The sequence below is a fragment of the Quercus robur genome, chromosome 12 (genome assembly GCF_932294415.1).
Source record: "Quercus robur chromosome 12, dhQueRobu3.1, whole genome shotgun sequence".
NCBI classification, from domain to species: Eukaryota; Viridiplantae; Streptophyta; class Magnoliopsida; order Fagales; family Fagaceae; genus Quercus; species Quercus robur.
The window spans coordinates 14,243,761-14,250,352 of NC_065545.1; the positions used below are offsets into that span (position 1 = coordinate 14,243,761).

At 39.1% G+C, this 6,592-nt stretch overlaps 1 long non-coding RNA gene across 1 annotated transcript; it reads left to right on the forward strand.

Moving 5' to 3' along the window:
* Positions 1–1,202: 1,202 nt before the first annotated feature.
* LOC126709490 (uncharacterized) lies at positions 1,203–5,921 on the forward strand. The gene is made up of 2 exons (XR_007649405.1): positions 1,203–1,312; positions 4,368–5,921. It is a non-coding gene; the product is annotated as an uncharacterized LOC126709490 (long non-coding RNA).
* The last annotated feature ends 671 nt before the right edge of the window (positions 5,922–6,592 follow it).

The window sequence follows — 6,592 nt, forward strand, 5'->3', positions numbered from 1 at the left end:
CTCCATGCAGAGGATAAAAAGGTACGGGGATAAGGGGTCTCCCTGTCGAATTCCCCTTGAGGGATGGAAAGGGTCAAGCGCACCTCCATTGAATATGTCTAAAATAGACGAAGATGTAACACAACTCATAATTAAGGCATTAAGATTGGTGGGAAATTTAAAGAGAGAGAGAGAGTATCTTTGATAAATTTTCACTCTAGACGGCCATATGCTTTCTCTAAATCAATCTTGATGGCCATGAACCCCTCTTTTCCCTTTTTTTGAGACATGGTATGGATCAGCTCTTGCACTATGATGGCATTATCCACACCTTTCCTTCCCGGCACAAAGGTTGCTTGAAGAGGTGACACAAGATCTGATAGAATAGGTCTCATCCTGGCTACAATGATCTTAGTAACCAATTTATAAACAGTATTACATAACTCAATTGAGCGATAATTATTGAGAGACTTAGGGCTACGACACTTAGGAATTAACGTAATTAGAGTCTTGTTGAGATATTCAAGGCCCGTACCTAATGAGAAGATGTTTTTTACTTATGTTTTGACCGATTCACCAACAATAAGCCAATATCTTTTGAAGAAGCCTGCATGAAGGCCATCCGGTCCCGGAGCCTTTGAAGGCTTGAGAGACCAAAGTGTAACACCCCGACCCAATTTTATAATTAAACTATGTGTTTGAATGGTTAATTATTATTTTAAGCCACTTTCTTTCTATAATTAATAAAAAAGTATTTAATAAACATATTATTTTATAATGCCATTGAATAAGAATTGTAAAGATTATAAGTAATTGAATGGCTAATTGTATTATGAATATATACTAAGTATGTACAAAATTATATTAAGTGGTTAAGTTATTAGATATATAGTTGGTGATATTTTATTAAGTGTTTAAGGTAAGGGTTTATATGCCAAGTTATATTATAGTTTGGGTCTTTATAAAATACAAGCTTATAAGGGGGTGGGGTGGTAAGTAATTTTTAAAAGTTACAAGGGTAAGTCATCAGCCCTTTTTCCTTTATGCATACATGTACCCTCCCAAAACTTTCTCCCTTATCTTTTCTTGGCTACACCAGAAGGTTCAGCCCTTATTCTTCTTTCCTTATTCCTTTTTCTTTGTTCTTATCTCTTTCTTCTTCCCTTGTTCTTACACGACAACACCTCATCTCTTCTTTAACTTTCTCAAAGCAACTAGAAGACTCAAGAAACTCTCTCCCTCTTTCATACCCACAGGTCCAACACCAAAAGAAAGAAAATCTCTCAACTCTTCTCTCCCTCCCACACCTACGAGTCCAGCAACAAGGAAAAAGGTTTCTTTCAATTCTTCTCAAACTTTTGTTCCCACTTTAAAGCTAGAGTGATTCTAGCTCTATCACTCCATGAACCATGCCTATAGTAAGAGGAAAATCTAATTCTTTTATCTATTGTCTATATAAACTTAAGTGATGGTTATATGATTTTGTATATGGGTGTGTTGGATTCTAGAGATTTTTGATTGCCTGAATATGAAGTGAGTCATTGTTTATGCTTGCATGTGCTCCTAGATGATAGACTAAGATAAAATCTGTTATAGGTAAGTGTTAAAATGAGTAAAATAGCTAGATTAACTTTATGGAATTGTTAATTGAGGGGCTGAATGTGTAGTGATTCAGTAATTGAAGTTTGTTAAGAGTTAGTTCATGAACTTGCTAAGAGTTGCACTCAGTTGGTTAACCTGTTTAGTCATTATAAATTTTGTATTTTTCTAGGACAACTATGGGTAAAAGGTTTGTTGGAGATTATTATATAATATGTCTAGTATGTTTGTATTAAATTTCATATGAAAATACCATCGTTTGATAATTTTTTGTGAATTTACAAGAAAATGTTGCCTTTTGGGTGATGTGAGAGCGCCATCTGAATGCCTTTTAATTTGGCATGAATTTTATGTTTCCTATGGAAGATATTCCCAAAATGAGTTTTATTCCACACCTTAACTGAGGTTATAAAGGAGTTCACAGTGGTAGGGAGAGGCACAAAAGGTAACCAAACATTTTAAACTACTTTCAAGAAATTTGGGTGCGATTGCTAGATAGATTGAAATCTAAAGGGCCGAGGGAGATTCAACACGGGGGGATTGTGTAGGGAGAGAACGATTGGGTAGTGATTGGATTGATTTTTCTCCAGGTGTTGAACACTTACTTCTAGGTAAATCTCATTCTAATTCGGCGTGACAAACACCCTATCAAATTGTTCTTGGATGAGATGGGTCAGAGGTCTCCTGTTTGACCAAGTGTACCTCAGACCAGCGAATCCAAGGTCGATCATTCTACACTTGTCAAGACATTCCGTGAATTTTAGGGCTCTATGAATGTTTATAGCCCTACCCCCAAGCTTATCTTCTCCAGTTAGAACCTTATTGAAGTCCCCAACTAAAATCCACGGGAAAGAATGTGAAGCAGCAATGGTTGATAAGTTCTCCCAAAGGAGTTTTCTTTCAGGATACCTAGGACAAGCATAGATAGCAAACAATAGTCAGGAGTTATTTGAGGACAATTCCTTAACAAGAACATGGATTTCCTGTTCCATGGAAGCAAGCTCTAAAATTTCTACTTGAACTGAGTCCAAGAGAACCCAAAGCCCACCAGTAAGGCCAATAGTGTTGGCATGAATAGCTCCATCAAAATGAAGACAATTTGAGATGATCATCATGGCAAGGGAGTAAGCTTGAGCCAAATCACGAATAGAACTTTGAAATAAGGGTTTTTGAGCACCCTAACAATTCCAAGTAACTATATTTATTATTAATGAGTGAAAGAATCGTAGACCAAAAACCTCAACAAGATGTTGGAGGTTCTCCCCCTTTATCAAATTGCATCTCATCCACCTCATTGCTATTACTAAAGGCACCTTTCCTTAGCTCAGAGATGTCCATCAGCCTTGGACTCTTATCCCGATCCCTGTACTCCTCTTAGTCTGATGTTAATTCATCTGAGGATTGATCTCCCCTTTCATTATCTTGGATTGCTTGCTTTTACCTCCCCTTCCCCCTAAGGTGAGATTTTGATCCCCTGTGTAAAATGACCTTTGATATATTCTTTGAGGCAATTATGACCCGAGAATTTGAATCATCTGAGAGATGATTGGAAATCTCCATTAACAGGTCCTTGCTGCTATTATCAAGGTTGGCTCCGAAAACAATCGGTGGTGGATCTGAACAAGCCCTATCAGTCATTTTGTTCCCCATGGGTGAGGTTCGATCGGCTCTAATCTAAGCACCCCCAGTTGTGGAAACTAAGTGAGCTTCTAACTGAATCTTGGGTGTTTGGCTTATCTGGGTTTCTTTGGAATCGGACGATATTTTCGAGGTTGTTTTCTTTTGGCTAGTAATGTCACGAGAAGCATTCTTTGACTTTTAGCCCCTAGAATGAGGTCTATTAGGTTGGGAAGCGGACCCATCCTTGGACTTCTATGATTCCTGGGCATAATAGGATGAGTAGAAATGGGCTCACTAATTTCACCACAATCCAAATTCCCATTGGCCTTTCCAATATTAAATCTCAACTTAGCAGGGCTAAAGGGCCCATTAGGTGTTGTGTCTCGAGGTCTATTATATTTAGAAGGGGAAGGTTGGGCTAAGCTTTTCCTTACCTGTTTACCCATTTGCTTTTTTCGTGAAACAAGGACCTAAGGTCCGAAAAGGTCTTCCTAGGCTTCCTCCTAACTCTAGGGATTCGCCACGTCACTTTTGCTTTCACGAACCTTCTCTAATGGTCTTACATCACCTTCTTTTCCACCAACTTTCTCCGATGTTCTCATGTAGTAAGGACAAGATTCCGATTTATGGCTAACACAACCGCAGGAGAAGCACAAAGAATTGATGCCTTCATATAGAACTACTCGGTCCTTACCACCAATCTGTAATAGCTTCACAATGTGTTCTTCAAAGTTGATTTGGACACACAACGGGGCAAATCAGCCTCTTGTTTCAGCCTCTGTGTAAGGTGATGTTTGGATAACGCGTTGCATTTGCTAGTTTGCATGTTTTGCGTTTTCCTCCTCTTTTTATTTTTTTATTTTTTTGGGTTTTCACACGTTTCAGGAAATGCGGTTACTGTTCATGTACTGTTTCATGAACAGTAACCACAAATGTTGACTTTTTTACGGTGAACAGTGCACCCGTGCACTGTTCGTGGACCCACAAATTTCACTTTTCATCAACTTTTTCATTAAAAATGGGTCTCACGGTACTATTCACACATTTAAAAATTATTTTGCTACAATGTTTTCAATTTTCAGTTTCAGCAAAATAAGTTCTATCCAAACAGACCCTAAGTGTCAACTCTTAGAACCGACCAATGGCTTCGCCTATCTCTCGAAGTGCAGATGGTTCGTAATACTTTATAGGTAGTTCTAGAAGCCAGATCCATATAGCCACTAAGGAGAGACTTGCAAAAGATGGTCAGAAGTCTAGCTCCCAAGACCTGATAGATAAGTAGTGGCTGCTCACAAACCAAGGTCCACCTTTTATAACATTCACGTAGTCCTCCTTCAAAGAGAATATGACGAGAAAAAAGTCTTTTCCGAGGCTGACACAGTCAAGCTTGCTGACTGGACGCCACATATTAAGAAGCCATGGATGTAAGAACTGGTAACCCATCGGCTTGCCAAAAACTTTAACGATAAGTGCGCTGGACCACTAAGCACGGATGTGCACCTTTGTTTCTTTTGAAAAGTTAACCACTTTCATACCTCTCGATAGGTCGGAGAAGTCATCATCGGATTCTACACTAGTGTCCATCTCTCGGTCAAACTCAAAAGCTTGCTCATAAGCTCCAGGAATTTCTCTCAACAGCTTTGCTTTGTACGAGCCTTCCATTCCTTCAAGACCAGAGGCTCCATTCCTATGGTTTTCCTTCACTTTCTTGGTGCTTCTTTGAAGTTCTTCATCTTCTTCACGAGACTATACAACAGTGTCCTTGCTTGTGTCTCACACGATCTTCGTTCACATTGTGTTAAATATTGTTATACATTCACTGTTACGGAAACCTACATGTATCCACAGTGTCAGTGTTATTTTCTATTTTGCAATGTGATTCTCTTTTATAGAGTTTTGTTTATATACTGACAACACAACTCTAGGGTAGAATCCCAAGACTTACTCCATTTTGTATATGATTTTTTTCTTTTTCTTTTTTTTCATAAATTTGATGGTTATAATGGGAGACGAGAGATTTAAATCCTGGATATCTTCCTTATAAATACTAAGAGCATTTGCAGCAGTGGAGCTATATAGGTATAATGGTATATTTTTAGCTTTTTATCACAAAAAACACCATGCAGCAATGGAGCTAAATCTAAAAGATTTAGCTCCTCAGCTACAGTGCACATCTAAAAATAGATGTGCACTGTAGCTCACAGGTAAAAAAAAAAATACTTTTTTATTACAATTCTCTCTCCTCTCCAATTAAATATACATTTCCTATTTTCTCTCTCTCTCTATCCGGCTTCTCTCTTTCTTCTTTCTTCCTCAATTTTTTTTTCTTTCTTCCTCAATTTTTTTTCCTCTCTTTCTCGCCGGCCAGCTCCCTCGTCTCCCTCATCCCTCAGCTCGCCGACCAACTCCCTCAACGCCGATCTGTTCCGCCGGCCCAGCTCGCCGACCCACCCCAAGCCCCATCGCCCACATTGATTCTGATGACGATTCCGACGAGGAAGCCCCCGACGCTGCAAACACTGAAACTCCGATGAAGACGACTCCTCCATTCGCACCTTCACCGCAGCTCGCCTCGACGCCGCCAACGCGGGTGGAGGCTCCGGTTCGGCTCAGCTCGAAACACGCAGATCAAGACGGAGAATCTGAGCTCCTCCGCCACGGTTAAGATCAAGAATCTGGGTCCCACAGCTCAGGCCGGGAGCTCGGTGCCTGGAATCGTTGTTTAGAAGTGATTGATTCAATGAATTGAGAATAGAAATGGTGTTTGTGGAATTTGTGAATGTGGTTGTGGTTTTTTTTTTTTTTTTTTTTTTTTTTTCCTATGTTCTGTTGTGATTGTCAAAGTAGATGGTGGTTGTGGCCGGTGGTGGTGGTGGTGGTGGTGGTGGTTGTGGGTGGGGCTGATGATGGAGGTGGCTGTGGATGACGGTTTGGAGGTTGTTTTTTTAGTGAGATATATTATTTTATTATAGTAGTTATATTATTTTATTGGGATGTTTATATTATTTTATTGGGTTAGAAGCTAAAATAGATCCACTGCTGTAGCAAGTGTGGAGCTAAAATAGATAAAGTGACTTTTTGTATAGCTAAAAAGCTAAAAATATAGATCCACTGCTGTGGATGCTCTAAGAACTGCTAGTTGAGCTATAAGACACTTGAATTGTATTTGATCTTATTGATTACATGGGTGTGACTTTGTTGAATGGGTTGATGCATTTTTCTTAATAGTCGGTCTTTCTCAAAAGATTGTGTTAGTGAACTTTCCTTATCTAATTGATCTTCAACAATTCGAGTTCCCCATAACAATGAGAATTGTCTATAAAATACCCTTTGAGTCTAAATCAAGCAAAGGGTGTTAGATGTGTTCAATCATGCATAAAGTGCTGGATATTCC